This window comes from Sus scrofa, chromosome 10 (assembly GCF_054392235.1).
Source record: "Sus scrofa isolate SSC_HxYL_T2T_F1_AM1 chromosome 10, Sscrofa_HxYL_maternal_Yorkshire_Landrace_v2.0, whole genome shotgun sequence".
In the NCBI taxonomy this organism is placed as follows: Eukaryota; Metazoa; Chordata; class Mammalia; order Artiodactyla; family Suidae; genus Sus; species Sus scrofa.
Genome location: NC_139392.1, coordinates 19,178,358 through 19,195,362, shown reverse-complemented (window position 1 = coordinate 19,195,362; position 17,005 = coordinate 19,178,358). Strand labels below are relative to the sequence as shown.

Genomic DNA, 17,005 nt, shown 5'->3' with positions numbered 1-17,005 from the left:
ATTTAGTTTTGAAAATCATTTCCCTGAGGTTCCAGGAGATAGATAGATAGATAGATAGATAGATAGATAGATAGGTGGGAATATCACAGAATAAATAAGGGGTTAGAATATGGATGTGGGTTTGGGAGCCATTCCCATAAAGGTTGTAATTTAAGTTATGGAGGTGGATATTTCCTGTTTTGTGGGAGATTAAACTGATGAAATCTCCTATGTTAGTAGCTATTAAAATTAAAAATGTACATATTTTGGGATCCAGAAATTTCACTTTCAGGAAGTTATTGTAGAAACACACAGATTTACCACAAAATAATATATGGATATATACATTCATTGTAATATTATAGTACCTTAAATGAACATTCAGTAAGGAGACTGCTTAAACAGTGTTACGTCTGTGCAGTGAAATACTTCATATCCATTAAAAAGAACAAAGCAACCCAATATGGGCTGATTCCATGCAATTTCTAAGATATGTTACGAAGTAAGAAAAACAAGGTGCAGACAGAATGTAAGGTATGTTACCATTGTGTTGACGTAAGACCGTATATATGTGTGTGTATGCATTAAATATCTCTGGAAATATGCACTGTACATAACTGTTTACCTTTGAGAAGGAAAACTGAGTCATTGGGGACAAGGAAGGAAGAAAGACTTCTTTTCACATTTCTTCTTGTGCAGCTTTTGTATTATTTTATCACAGGTAGGTGTTGTAAAAGTGAAGAAAGGAAGGTAGGTAGGCAGGCAGACAGGTAGATAGAGAGATGGATGGATAACCAGGAGAGTGGATACTGCAGAGAGAAATGATAAACTGCAGGGAAAAAAAAGCAGGAGAAACACTCTTAAATTGCAAAAAAAACTCTTAGTGTCATGTGTTTGCATCTATTATAGAAATCAGCACATTGGTTTATTATGACATAATCTGCTTGTCTGTCTTTCCTACTGGACTCTGAGCTCTCTAAGGGTCTTAGTCACTGGTGTAACCCTAGCACTTTATACACCACCTGACATAGAGTAGGAACTTGGCAAATATTTATTGTATGTTTTGAAAGAGTAAATAAGTGAATAGATGGACAGATTCCCTCAAGGAACAGGGATGAAAGAAGTTAGCAAAAATGGTAAACTAAGAACTGCTAAGAAGTAGGAAGAAAAATAGAAAGTAATGTACTACATGGTTATTTTGAAGAAAAAAGTTGAAAATGTTTTTTGGGTGGGGAGAATTGCTGTATTGATAAACTGTATGAGCAGGGCACTTTGGTATGAGCAGGGCACTTTGGTAGATACTGTGGGGCATACAGACATGAATCAAACATAGATCTACCCTCAAGGAATTTATATTGTGATGAGGAAGATAAGACAAATTGTATACTACGTGTAAAGTGATTGTTATCATTTGTATCCAGAGTATGGATCAAGGTCCTTGGAATTTCACAGGAGAGAGAAGAATTTTGCATGGTGGTTGAAGGGAAGCTGCCTAGGTGCTCAGTAGAGGGAGCTGGCTGCCCCCTGCACTTCTCTTCTTAACCTAGAATACTTCGGAAATTAATCAATTGGTGATTGTGAAAAAAAATACACAAAAGCAGGTTTTCAGACTAACTAGATGTTTTCTTTAGCATTAAAACTCCTACAGTATTTCTCTTGTTTGGCATTTCTGTTTTAGAAATGTGCTATAAATAAAAACTGAAATTATTTAAAGTATTAAAGCAGGCTAACTGATTCTATGATATATAATTTTATGTGTATGTATGATAACTATAGCATTGCTACATATTTGAAAATACAGTGTTTACGTAATTTTTGTAAAAATCACATTTTTATATATGTAACCTCCCAACTTTTTACTCTTAGGTTATCATATGTGCCTTTGAATACAATTTAGATATTCTCCTAAATGTGCTTTATAAATACATAGTTATTTAGTTCTTGGGACTTAATGAGATTTTTTTCAGATGAATTTAAATTTATCTTCTGAGAAGTAAATCTATATTCAGTATATGTTATGGTGACTTATATTTTATTTTGGTTTTGCTTTAGGTTCACAGTGCCATTTATTCATTCAGGGATACTCCTAGAAATGCGGAAAACTTAGATGCTGTAAAGTACTTAACATAGTACTTAATGCTTTTAAACTAAGAATGAAGTAGAGGGAAGTAAAGTAGGAATATCCACAAAGCCACACAAAAAAGTCCCCAGCAGCACTTACTGATATACTGTGAGACATTTCTTAGACTTTCTTCACATTTGTGAGTATCTGGACTTCTTCCTCGTGGACCTGCTGCCCGGGAGTTCAGCATGCTCAAAGCCATGCTTGTCATCATCCCTCCTTTTGCCAGTCTTGTTTAAAGCACTACATAATCCTGATGGAAGTAGCTTGTGGGAGAAATGCTAGTTGTGAAAAATCACATTGGCTGCTTATAAGCGTATCGGTACAATGAAGTCATATCCTAATCATTTAATTGATATGAATTCAAAGAAATAGGTTCAGCAAGAGATAACATAGATAGGAGGGAAGGACAGAGAGGGAGAAGAAAGAAAGAGGGAAATGGTGATTCTGCCACTCCTCTTGATGACTGCAGGCAGAGTGGCCTCAAGATGAGAGAGAGAAATTTGCTCTTCTTTTATTCCATGTCATTTTCTACCCGTCATCCTTAGAATTTCATGTAACATAAATTCTAGACCTAAAAAGTAAACATTGTTTATAAAACATTGCTATTAAGTGCATTGTAAGTATAGTTGTTCATCTAAAGAAACTATAATTTCAGTGCTGGAGGAAAAACTGTGCTGAGCTTAATAACCGTATTGAGACAGAGTGTTGGACTCCACTATAGTGCCTTCCTAAGGAGTTTTCAAGGGTGATTTTGATACTTGATTTTTAAAAAATTCTTATACTGATAATTTATATGCTAACTTTAGAACCTACTCCATTATAGTCCATTTCCCTATTAAATATTTAATGAGCAGCTACTATGGAGTGGACCTCAGAGGATGCAGGAAATAAGGAACATGTAGTACTTACATTTAGAAGATGAGTATTGAATTAGATATACAGAAAAATATGATACTTTATAGTGTCATTATTGCTGTGCAAATACTAGTTGCCGTGGAATTCAGAGAATGGGTGTTTGAATCAATCCAGGAAGCAAGAGGGAGAAGGGGGAGAATGCCAGGGTAGGAAACACGTCTTCATTGTTAGGCTAAGTCTTAAGTGTGACTGTTAAGTTAGATAAGTAACAATGAAAGAAGGGTATTCCTTCACAGAGCAAATCAAATGTTTAGAATGTGCATGCAAGAAGCTCTCCTTCACCAGCCCAGATGTAGCTCAGTACAGAGGATGCATAGGGTTGTGCAGAGAAAAGCCAGAAGAACCTGACCAGGTGGTCAAGGTCATGGTAGGACAGATGTCTCCCAAGTAGTTTAGATTTTATCCCGAAGGCAGTGAAGCATCATGGAAGGATTTCTGTATGAAAATGTTTTAGAAAGATGACTTTGGTAGCAGTATGAAGCTTGTATTGGAAGAGACAAAATTGGAAGCAAGGAAGCTACTTAGAAATTACTGCAGTTGGAAAGTTTTGGTAATCTGATCATAAAAATGATAAGCTTGTTAATTCAGGCAATATTGGAACAAATGTAATTCTTTTTTTTTGTTGTTGTCAAAGGTAACCAGTTATTTAAAAATATGTTTCTCATGGGTTCCAATAAATGGCAATGATTATCTTTTCAAGATGAACTTTTTCCATGTTTGGACAGTGGGAGCCTCTTCAAGTCTCCTAAATCATTTTGAACTTACACAATAGCTGGTAATGACTTCTGCCTTAACCAGATATCCTGGGGCTTGTCTTTCACTTTTCCTTCTCAGGCTATCTTCTCAAGAAGCTCTTGTTTCTTTCAGAGAAAAAGTAGTATTTGAAGACTAACAAGCTGAGTGACAGGGATGCTCATTGTACTGGATTGGTTAGTTTTCTGGGTCTCTCCAGTGTGTGTGTGTAGAGAATGTGTATATTACAGTCATAAGAGTCCATCAGTAGTCCCGATGCACATAAAATGAATGAAATTCTAAATGATGTTTTAGGTAGTAGAATTTCTAGGATTTAATGACTAAGTGGAGAAAAAAAGGAAACATCACAGTTTCCTGCCTGCTGCTTGGGGAATTGTGTGGATACTGGACTCTTTATACAGTTAAGGACACACAGTTAAAGGAATGCGATCTGGACGTGTTCATACCCATCTCGTCCATGAGGTACCTCGTGGGGAGTATGAAGGAGGGGGGAGAGTCTGATCAGAGATACGGATAGGCTTCATCAGAAGTGCTGAAACCAAGGAAGGGAAGAATGCCCGGAGTGAGAATGGCATGTAGTTACAACAGTAAATGGCCAAGAATGGTGCCTGAAGATAAGCACATCAGATATGTTCCTCATGAGAGAAGCCTAAGGAGGATCCTGGGTAGAAGAAGCCAGAGAAGAAAAGCCTCAGAAGTTGAGGAGAAAGTATTAAATGTGAGCGAATAGTTAAGCTATACAGCTGAAAGGTAGCTGAATTCATTGGATTTGACCTCTAACTGCTAGTTCCTAAGTGGAGTGCCATGGGATTCTCCTTTTTTTTCTGGCTCAGTGCAGGGTTCGCATCTTGGCTGTAGTACAGAATGTACTACAAGGGTTTGTTTGGAGCTCAGTAGAACAAGCTTGTGGAAGTGAGTTCACTGCAGCCTTTAGTGGAAACAAATCAGCATCTGAAGAAATAATTATAAAAGTACTCTAATCACACTGCTGCTGGCATACCCAATCCACTCTTGTTCTGTAGCCCAAACTACGGAAGTACCTGAGTATTTTCAAATTTATATGAGGAGCAGAAAAATATTATGGGAGAAAATGTAAACTGAAAACTAAGGTATTGTTTAGTTTGGTTTAGAATGTCTCTACTCTTCCCCCAAATCTTACTCGTAGCCTTCTTTCTCTCAGGCCTGTAAACCAAACCTCTGTAAATCTCTCTCCGAGCCGAAATCTCCTGGAGGTTGACATTCATTAGTGAGGAAAGAAATGTTCCTCATCCGATAAATTTTTCACATCCTCCTATATTCTTTCTGTGGGTACAAATGAAGCTGACACTTTGAGTTACATGCTACTCTTGTCTACATTTTAGCTCATTGTACACTCCATAGTAAGCTCTTTGATAAAATTGATTTTATTTTTTGCATATGACTTCCAGATTTATGCCAATCTTGAGATCCTCTCCTCCTCATTTCAGATTCTCATTATCCGGCTGGCATTTTGTCTTCAATGAACCAAAATCATCTCATTTTAAATTCACATGAGACAGAAATGCCGGCAGTCAACATTCTAGTTCTACTTACTAATTTATGGAGGTGTGATTTGAGCGATTTTTAAATTAAAAGTATCATTTTATATTCATAGTGATGTTTTTTTAATTGTACTCAATTTATAGGTATAGAAATATCTTTACTGTAAGGGGTCTGACAAGCTAACTTCTTTACTGTCTTAGTTATTAATAAATTACTTAAGTTTTATAGGAATTCTGTTGTTTTCACCCAGGCGTTTTTCAGAAAGTCTCAAGCCGAAAAGGATGCACTATAATATTCATATTAGCATATAAAGTTCAAGGCAAAATAAATTTGGGCATGTTTTTAGTATCTACTTTTATAATATTTCAAGGCTAGTTTCCTAAAATTCTTTAAATCAGTATATTACTGCATCTCAAGTGATAATCCAAAGACTCGACTAGCCTTAGCATCTAAGATGCTTCCTTTCACATTTAGAGTATCACATGTGACTGGAACTGCAGGAGCTGGCCAGGCATTTATATATTTTTCATGATTTCTCTTCATGTGGTTATGGCACAGGATGGCAGTTTCAGTGTAGTCAAACTTCTTACACAAAAGCTGCATTAACCCAGAATGAGTATTTCAAGAGCATGAAAACAGAAGGCACAATATATGTATAATAAAAAAAAATCAGGAAAATGGAACAAAACTAATTTAAGTACTAAAAATTATAATCCCCAAACACAGTACATGGTCATTTGTGTTATGCATCTTTCACTTAACATACTCCTTTTAAAATTCCTCAATATTGTTGCGTGTATCAGTAGTTTATTTCTTTTTATGGCTTTACTTCATTATACGGAAGTATTATAATGGGTGTATGTAATCACTAGGAGATAGACATTTGGTTTTCTTGCAGTTTGGGGCTATTATGAAAAAAATTCTCATGAATATTCCTGTACACATCTTTGTGTGGATGTATAGTTTGTTGCCTTGGGTAAATATCTAGGAATGCAATTTTTGTGTCATTTGCTATGTTCAGCTTCATAAGAAACTGCCAAATTGTATCATTTTGCTCTTCTAGGATGTTTCTGATGATCACCATGCTTGACACAGACTTTCTTCATTCCTTCCTTCCTTTCACTGTACCTACAGCATGTGGAATTTCCCAGGCTACAGTTCAAATCGGAGTTGCAAACTGCCAGCCTACACCACAGCCACAGCAATGCCAGATCCAGGCCGTATCTGCAACCTGCACCTTAGCTTATGGCAACACCAGATCCTTAACCCACTGGGCGAAGCCAAGGAACCAACCTGCATCCCCACGGATGCTAGTTGGGTTCTTAACCCGCTGAGCTACAACAGGAACTCTAGTTAGTCTTTCTTAATTTTACCCATTCTTTTGGTTCTATAGTGGTGTCTTACAGTTTTAATTTGAATTTCCTGACGGATTAATGATACTGAACATCTTTTCCAGTGCTGCCTGATTGCCATGTTGTATCTTCGTTATTGAAATATCTGTTAAAATCATTGGGCCAATTTTTGATTGGGTTTTTGCTTAATGTTGAGTAGCCAGACTTTTTATATATATTCTAGATACAAGTACTTTATCATATATATATATATTGCAAATGTTTGCTCCCAATCTGTGGTCCTGCCTTTTCAATTTTTTTGGTGGGGAATTTTTTTCCTGTGTATGTTTTCATTTAAATCCATTTCGAAAAAACCTTTGTTGATATGTAGTTTACATTCAGTAAAATTAACCGCTTTTGAGTGTACAATTCAGTGAGTTTTGACAGATATATAAAGTGAATTTGCCAACACCACAGTTATGATATGGAACTTGTCTGTCACCTTGACAAATCATTCATGCCCCTTTAAAGTCACTTCCTGCCATCACCTTCTGCCCTGATAACCAGTGATTGGCTTCCTTACAGAAGTGTCTTTTGAAGGACGAAACCTATAAATTAGATGAAATATAATTTATCCATTTTTTCTTTTGTGGTTTATGCATTTGGGGTTTAATTTCAATTTTCTTTTCCTAGCACAAGTTTGTTACGATTTTCTCCTATGTTTTCTTCTAGACATATTAATAGTTTTGGGACTTATATTTAGGTCTGTGATCCATTTCAAGGTAATTTTTGTTTATGGTGCTAAAAGTCAAGGTTGTTGTGGGTTTTTTTGTTTTTTTTTGTTTTTTTGTTTTTTTGTTTTTTGCAACTGGGTATCTAGTTGTCCAAGTATATTTGTTGAAAACACTGTTTTTCTCACATTGGATTGTCCTGACACCTTGGTCAGAAGTCAATTAACCATATATGACTGAATCGTTTCTGGACTCTACTCTGTATTGATCTCTATCCATCCATCCTTATGCTTATATCTCACTGTCTTTAGTACTCTTGCTTTAGAGTAAGTATTGAAATGAGGCAATTTGAGTCTTCCAGTTTTGCTGATTTTTTTTTTTTTTTTTTTTGATTTTTAAGGCCGCACCTGCAACATATGGAAGTTCAAAGGTCAAATCAGAGCTGCAGCTGTTGGCCTATGCCACAGACACAGCAACACGGGATCCAAACCACATCTGTGACCTACACCGCAGGTGATGGCAATGCTGGGTCCTTAACTTACTGAGCGAGGCCAGGAATTGAACCCACATCTTCATGGAAACTAGTCAGATTCATAACCCGCTGAGCCACAACGGGAACTCCAATTTTGCTCTATTTAAAATTTGTCTTGGCCACCCTATTTACTTCACATTTCCGTATAAGTTATCTAATAAGCTTGTTGATTTCTCCATAAAGGTCTGCTGGATTTTAATTAATACTGTAATCTGTTGATCAGTTTGGGGAGAATCGACACGTTAACAACATTATCTTGTGATCCATGAACATGCTGTGTCTTTCCCAATATTTAGATCTTCTATAATTTTTTTCAACATTTATCATGTAGTTTTTATTGTACAGGTCTTGAACATTTTGTTAAACTTATCCATAATTACCTTATTTTTATTTATAAGTGATAAAATTTCAAATTTGAATTAATGGCTTATAGAAATGCAGTTGATAATTATGTTAGCCTTGAATCCTGCATCCTCGCTTAAAGGGTTTTTGTGTGGTGGGGTTTTTTTTGTTTTGTAAATATGTTGAGATTCTCTTTGTAGATGATCACATCCTGTGGGAACAAAGACACAAAGACAGTTTTACTTGGATTTTTTTCAATTGCAGTGGATTTTCTCTTTTTCTTGCCTTATTAGCAATACTGTTGTTTTTTTGGTTTTTTTTTGTTTTTTTTGTTTTTTTTTTTGGTCTTTTTGCCTTTTCTTGGGCCGCTCCCGCAGCATATGGAGGTTCCCAGGCTAGGGATCCAATCGGAGCTGTAGCCGCCGGCCTACGCCAGAGCCACAGCAACATGGAATCTGAGCCGTGTCTGTGACCTACACCGCAGCTCACAGCAATGCCGGATCCTTAACCCACTGAGCAAGGCCAGGGATCGAACCTGCAACCTCATGGTTCCTAGTCAGATTCGTTAACCACTGCGCCACGATGGGAACTCCAACAATACTGTTAAATGGCTAAGTGAGAGCAAACATCTTTGCCTTATACCTAATCTTAGGATGAAAGCATTTATACTTTCACCTTTAAGAATGTTGATAGCTGTAAGTTTTTCATAGATAACCTGTATCAAATTTTAAGAATTTCCTTTCTAGTCCCAGTTTGCTGTGCTTTTTAAAAAAAAACACGAAAGGACATAAAATTTTGTCAAATGATTTTTCTGTATTGGAATGATCATGTGGTTTTTCTTCTTTATTCTGCTAATACCTTGAATTTCATTGTTTGTTTTTTTTTAAATGTTAAACCAACATTGCGTTTCTCAGATAAATCCCCTTTAGATGTTATGGATTATCCTTTGGTATGTTGTTGGATCCAGTTTGCCAAAATTTTGTTAAGAATGTTATATTTTTGTTCATTAGGAACATTGTGTATGGTACCTTATCTTCCCACCCCAAGCGATGTCTCTGGGTTTGGATTCAGGGTAATGGTAGCCTCTTAAAATGAGTCAGGCGGCAATTGCTGCTTCTTCCATTTTCTCATAGACTTCACCAGTGTAATTTTGAGATCGAAATTTTTTTTTTTTTGTAGGACAAATTTTAATAATGAAGTGAAATTTTAAAAACACATTTATGGAGCTATGCATTTTATCTGTTTCTTCTTGAGTGAGCTTTGTTGTGTTTCCAGGAATTTCTTCATTTCATCTACATTTTTCAATTTGCCTGCTACTGTTGAATTCCTGTGTACTTCTAGACCTTGAGAAGGCAACTATACTCTAGACGAGGTTCTCTTTTATGCAGTTCATAGTGTACAATTATAAAGGAGATTTTATGAATGAAATTTAACAGAATAATTTATAATTTATTATCTGCAATTAATAAAAACTATACTTAGTATATAATAGATGATATACTTTAGAGAAGAACAGCGTGAGATTGAATCTCAGATCTACCATTTAAGACCTACGTGATGCTGGGTAAATTTCACAACATGCCTAAATCTTAGTTTTTTTCAACTCTGTGATGGAGATAATAACTGTGCCTGTGTTATAAGGTTGTTTTGAGGATTAAGTAATGTAATGTGTCTGAATTACTAAGTATAGTGCCAGACGAGTAGCAATACTCAAAAGTAGTCACTATTGTAGTAGTAATATAACTTATATTTATTATTCTTAATCGTCTAATATGGAGATAGCATTATGTAACTTGTTGAATGTAATGCCTTTAATGCGCAAAAATTGTAGTGTTTATTATTTTTATTGATATTGGATATATTTCATAAATAGCCCACATATTTCATTCATATTGTATCAGAGATTTAAATATTTTTTAAAAGTTACCTAGAGAGTTTTTATTCTTTTAAAAGTATATTTTATTCTCCAACTGAATAATCTCTTTAATGTGGTAGAAGTGAGCAGTCTCTAATCTGGTTAGTATAGTTTTAATACAATTTTTTTTTTTTTTTTTTTTTTTTTTTTTGGGCTTTTTAGGGCTGCACCCATGGCATATGGAGGTTCCCAGGCTAGGGGTTAAATCGAAGCTACAGCTGCCCGCCTACGTCACAGCCACAGCAATGCAGTATCCAAGCCGCATCTGCTACTCACACCACAGCCCACAGCAACACTGGATCCTTAACCCACTGAGCAAGGCCAGGGATTGAACCCGCAACCTCATTGTTCCTAGTCGGATTCCTTAACCACTGAGCTATGACGAAAACTCCGAATTCTTTATGTATTCTGATTGCAAATAGTTTGCCAGATACATGTGTTCCATATAGTTCATCCCAGACTATACCTTGCTTTTTCATTTTCTCAGTGATATTTTTTGAGGGATACAAGTTTTTAATTTTCAAATCCATTTTATCAATTTGTCTTTTGTTTTTTTTAATATAATCTATATCGTTTTCTATCCTGAATCACAATAATTTTTCCCATATTGCCTTTTAGAACTTTTATAGTTATACCTACTACATTTAGGCTGCTGACCTATTTTAGATTTATTTTTATGAATGCAGTAAGCTAAGGATTGAGGTTCATTTTTCAGCCCATGTGGATATCTGGTCATTCCAGCATCTGTTGTTGAAAAAGCTGTCCTTTGTCCCATTGAATGATCTTGTCATCTCTGTCAAAAATCAGTGTGTGGCCTTTGTGTCTAACATTAATACTGGTGCACTATAGAGACGGTATCCTCAAAGACTCTGCTGGGTCCCACGTTTCTTCAGTTTTCCCATTTTGCCTGGTAAGAACAAAGGTTATTTTTGGCTTTATGAGCCTGTGGTTTTTTTCACCTGATTCTTTTCAATGGCTCTTTCCTTGGCCTCAGAATTTTCCTCACATACATGTGCTTATTAGCAAAACTCAAAGATGGTCCATGGCAGACCCTTGGAACTCTCCTCTGTCTGGTTCTTTGCCTCATGAATTATAGCAACTTTTATCTCCCCAATTTCTAAACTCTCTATGCTTGATTCAAGGGTACCACCAGGTTCTCTTTTGGTTTTCCCTCCCTGTGTTACATTCTGGATGGTCTCTCCAGGCATCAGGCTAGAACAACCGTAGCTATCACCTTTTTCCCTTTTTGGGGGAGTCAATATACCTTTGATGCCTGATGCTAATTTTTTTATTTTACATGATTTTCCAATTGTTGAAGAAGGGGATGTAAATCTGGTATCTGTTAATCATAGTCAAAGCAAAAGTCTTTAATCTTTACAGATATGTCCACTGGATGCAGAATTTTAGGATTTTTGGTGTTTTTTTTTTTTTTTTTTAGCGATTTGGACATCTTGTTCCATTGTCCTTTTGCTTATATAGTTTCTGAGGATAAGTCTGGGGATATTCTCCTATTTGTTCTTCTGTTTATAATGTTTTTTCCCTTCAGAATTTTTTGAAGATTTTCTGTTTATGGCCAGTTATTCGGCCATTTTAGTGTAATCTAATTGGTTATGTTCTGAGCGTTCATGAATGTTGTGAGTTTTCATCTTGTTGGGTTTCATTAAAATACTTAATCTGTGCATTTATCATTTTTATCCCAATTTGAGAAAATTCAGACATTATTTTGCAGGAGTCTCCCTCCCACTTTCAGAATCTGCTGTTCTACATATGTTGGACTCCTTAATACTTTCCAACAGGTTGCAGAGATTCTTTTTTTTTTTTTAGGTGCAATTTATATAGTTTTCTTCTGCTGTGGTTTAATTTCATTAGTCTTTTCTCTTGCAGTTTCTAATCTGTTGTTAATCTCATCTAGCAAATTTTTATTCAGATATTATATGTTTAATTTTTTTAAGTCCTATTTTTTATTTTCCATTATCTGTTTTTTATGTTCACATATTGCATTCAAGTCACTTTCTGTTAATTCCATCATCTGTTATTTTTGAGGTCTTTGCCTGCTGACTGGATTTTCTGTTGGTGATAGAACATATTTTACTGCATCTTCTCGTGTCTAGTAATTGTTGATTGGATACTAGATAGTTCAAATTTTACATGAGTGTTTAGTTTTGTTTTTGGTTTGTTTTTTTTTTTGGTCTTTGAAGAATGTTACTTGTTCTGAAAAACAGTTGTTTGCTGATATATTTTCCAGTGTTTGTTAGCTTTGTTAATGTAGGTTTAGCTTTTACTCTGACTTCTTTGAAATATCCACTGACTGCTTGGGTGTTCAGTAATGACACTCTTCTGACTGAGTAGAAATTGAATGTCTCTCAGTTCTGTGTGAGCTCTGGGAATGATTTGGCCTACAGATCCCCTTTCCTTCTCTGCTTATTCTCATAGAGTCTAACCTTACTCATGTGTTGCTTAGTATCAGCAGACTCAAGTATATAGTTTGTATAGCTTCTTTCTCAGTTGTGTTTTGTCCTACTAATGTCCTTTACACCACCCACTTCAAACTCTGATACTTACCTCTCCAACAGTGAGACCTCTGTGTTGTACTTGGCATTTCCTTTCTTGCATAGCATTCTGGAAAACACCCCCAGACAGAAAGCAGGCGCTTTTAGGGCTCACTTCCTTTTTCACAGAGATAGGGTCCTACACTGCCTGCTATCCACGATCTAGAAAGGGTTCTGTTGTGTATCTTTCCCAGTTTTCATTTTTTGTTTTATAGGACAAAAGGGTAAGTTTAGTCCCATGAACTTTTTATTCTTTATTTTCTAGTTTTTTAATTAGCTTCACATTTTATGTTTACCTGCCAGTTACATCTGAAATTTATCTTGTTATGATGTTAGGTGGAAAATTTTTCAACGTGGTTGGAAGGCTGTTTTCATGTTTCTCGCATGTACTGCTGCAAGATGATTCTTGTGTAGGAGACTTTTATATAGCCTTTTTTAAAGGAAATTTTTAGAAGAAGAACTATTGTATTTTAAAAATCGTATTGATATCTATTGCCAATTGTCCAGCAAAGAGTTTCTGTTTACATACTAGCCACCAGTGTGTACAGATACTTATCTCATCACACTTTCACTGGCAGTGCCATTTCTTTAAATGTAGTGTTTTTATCTCTACTGCATTGATTATTAAAGAGTGCCATATTTTCATATAATAATTTGTATTCCTCTTAATGTTATCCGTGCCCTTACTCTTTTTTCCCCTAGTAGCTTAGTTTTTTTATGTAATTTCTTTATGTATTAGGCATTTGATCTTTGTCATGTTTGTCATAGATATTCAGTTTTATTTTTGCTATTTTATGTAAATTCTACCAGTTTCTCCTTTTATGATTCCATTTCTTTTCTTCCTAGAAAATCCTTTTTCATCCTGAGATCACGTAATTATTGGTTCATATTCTCTAGGTTTTAAATTACTTCTGAAATTAATTCTGTTACAATGTGAGGCGAAAATCAAATTTTACTTTTCTCTACAGTTAAACACCATTTATTAGTCATTTTTCTCATTAGTGTGTTATACATCGTCATCAGCTTTACCGTATTTCAATTTTTTATACAGTAACCTGTTTCTGGCTGCCTGATTTCATTGGCATTCATTTGTGTGCCTGTTCCATGTGAATTGTAGCACTATAGTATTTCTCAGTTTTTTCAGTCAAAAGTTTTCTTGAAAGTGTTACATGTTGAGCAAAAAATCTTCTGTTTCAATAATACGTCAGCTCATCTCATTCATGTTTTTCTGAAGAGTCACCATCTCTCCCTTTATATTCTTTTCGTAGCCCACCTAGCCGTGACATCTCGTCCCTGAAAGGGAACTAATGACCTAATTCCTATAGCTGGTAACTGTTCACTTCCTTCCTGAAACTTGGTCTGTCATTCTCCATGTATTTTTACATTCTTTGTTCCTTTTGTATTGCTCTTAGTACTCTTTATCTGACTATCTCATTCTACCTCTTTTTCCTGTTCATGTGAGTATATTCTAATATTCTGAGCTTAACTCGGTTTTCAGTTTCTACTAAATTTCTGGGCTATACCTTGCCTTCTTAGTGTTATCAGTTATCCTTTATATAAATGACTCCCATGTCTATCCCTCTGCCCTTGGATTCTATAGCTCTGAAGCAGTGCTATCGAGTTCTTATTTAAGTGTCCACAGATCAAAATAAAATCCATTGTTCCTCTGTTCCCAACCCCATTCTTTTATACTGCTGGCAGAAATGTCTACTTGGCTATCCATAGGGAAACTTCAAAACTGTTGCTGTTTCCCTTGGCCCAAATTGTATAAGCAGGTTCCCTCTGGGCTATTGATTCTCCTGAAATGTCTGTTATCACATCTCTAGTTGAAGCTCTGAGCCAGTTCAAATGTAAATTGTGATATAACTGAACATACTTATTCATTTCTTTAAAAACTCTCTATTGTGTAACTACATATTTTTAAATGAAATTGTTTATGTAGCTGGTTGTTCTAACCAAATAGTGGTATCCTTAGGATCAGCACCATTTCCTCTCATTGTATCTGCTGCTTTTTCACAGCAGTTGTACTGAATTGGTGTTCAGTAACTTTTCTTTCACATTATGAATTGCTTACCTGACTACCCTAGTATCAGGTGTTTTTAATCCTCCAGTTGCTGCCAGGATTGTCTTTTAATTATGCTAATTTTTAACCCAGATGTCTTTGACACCCCTTACCTACAGAATTAATCTCTCAACCATAACATGACAGGAAAGGTCATAAAGAATGTGGCCTTGTCTTTGTATTTTTTTGCCCAAGTTGTATCATTGTTCTGAATGTATATTGTTGTTCTTGCAGCTACATGCACTCATTGCATGCTATTTCCTTTCCATCACTGTTTTTATTTCCCTTTAGAATTAATACCTTCTAGCCACATCATCTCCTCTGTAGGTACTCTACTAGGCTATGGTCAAAATATTAAGATGGATAAAACTTGTGTAGCAATCTTTCATAGCCTTCTCTTTTGTTCACTATTCCTGAAGAACTCATCCTTCAAAACCCCAGTGAAATACTACCTTATTTGTGAAGTTTCCTTTGCTTCTTCCAGTAAAGATTAATCATCCTTTGCCTCCAAAGCATTTTTAATATCAGAAGTAGGAAGTTTCTCACGGTTCTCCTGTTTTTTATCTCCTTCACTGGGTTGACTTTCTTAAAGTCAGGGATGACATCTTAATCACCGTCTTGTGCCCTCTTCTTCTCTTTCTAGTGTCCAATAGAATGACTTTAAAATAATTGATTCTCCCTAAATGGGAAGTTGGTTCAAAACCAAGGTAGAAACCAAGAAGGAATAATCAGAGAGTTAAATAAAAATCAGGAGAGTTGTGGTACCAAAGCCCAAGAATGCTTAGACGAATGAGAAAGGGAATAGGTGAGCTTCTAAGCTCCAGAACAAGAAGTTCTTGGTTGTGTAAACAAGAATAAGTTCCATGAGGTAGCAAGAGTAGACATCAGAGGACAGCAGATTGAGAAATAAATAGAATTCTCCTCCTTAAGTAGCTTTGTTTAAGTTGATATTTTTATAGAGATTGGCTAGGAGGCAAATTGAAAATTTATGGTCTAATTAAAGATCTAGAAGCTGACATGTGTTTGTTTAGAGAGAATCTTTTGTACAGTAGGTGAGTGGGTACTAGGCTTGGCAGTGTTTTAAGAAAACTTAGAAATCCAACCACTATTTTCATCTCATTAGAAGACTACCATAAATCTACACAGAGGTCACAGGAATTCCTTCATCAAAATCAGTGATATTTTGCATAAAGGATGGCAGAAATTACTTTGACCTAGGAATTTTTTGTAATTTTTACTGATGTTCCATGCTTCTTTCTACTTCCTGTCTTCCTTTGAATGGCAGTACCTTAATAGCATATTATCTGCCTGTGTAAGATGAATGAATTTTGAAACATATCCCTAAATTAGAGACATAGGTTTGATTTTTGACATAGTATGTTTTGTCATTCGTAAGACACATTGAACATTTCTGGAATCAGAAGTCCTTTTTATATTTGATGTTCTGTCATTGTTTTAGTTGACGTTTTTGTTCTTGGTAATAGCATAAATTAATGGAGTCACAATAGCATCTTAGATTTGATAAAATATGACAATGTAGTAGAGAGCATTAACGTTTAGAGACCACCTGCCAAATATTTTAGCTTTCTTTCCTCTTGCTAATACTGAGCCAGTCTTTTTTGGCAATAGTTATGTGATATTACCTCCCTCTCTTTACTATAACAATGGGTTATTCATAAATTTTACCTTAAAATAATAATAAACTCTTAAGTGGAAGTGGAGATGGGAAAAGGGAAGAATCTATAGGGAACATTTTTTATGTTACTTACAACTAAGGACTTGGTGTGTGAGACGTAAGTCTTGGATAACCATAATTCTTAGGAATTTGTAGAAGCGATTTGTGTAAGTAATCCACATGAAGGACAGTTAGTTTCTGATCTCGTGGTCAAGGATACATTGCCTGATTGGTTAATCAGAGATAGGTCTTGAGTACCTACTGTGATCTCTGGCAGTGTACTCAGCACTGCCAGCAATCTTTCCATTGCTCTCAGTGACTTTCTTAATATGATGAAACAGTAGAACAAAGATCAGTAGTCAATGCTTAGTGCCTGAAACCAGCTCCTTCCTCATATACATTGTTGAACTGAGAGATGAGACACTCAGTGTCGTAAAAAGAGAGCCTGACACCTGACCACAGCGAGCACCCAAGAAATAAATGCTTGTTGACTTTGGAGTGGAGTATCTTTTAGGTGATTAATAGGAAATGAATGGTGATTCATTGTGATTCAAGTAATTACCCGAGAAAAGATT

General features: G+C 35.6%; 1 protein-coding gene across 14 annotated transcripts in view; it reads left to right on the top strand.

Annotated features, from left to right (window-relative positions):
- The window catches only part of AKT3 (AKT serine/threonine kinase 3), a 301,843-nt gene that overhangs the window by 205,813 nt on the left and 79,025 nt on the right, over nt 1-17,005 (top strand). The window lies entirely within an intron of this gene.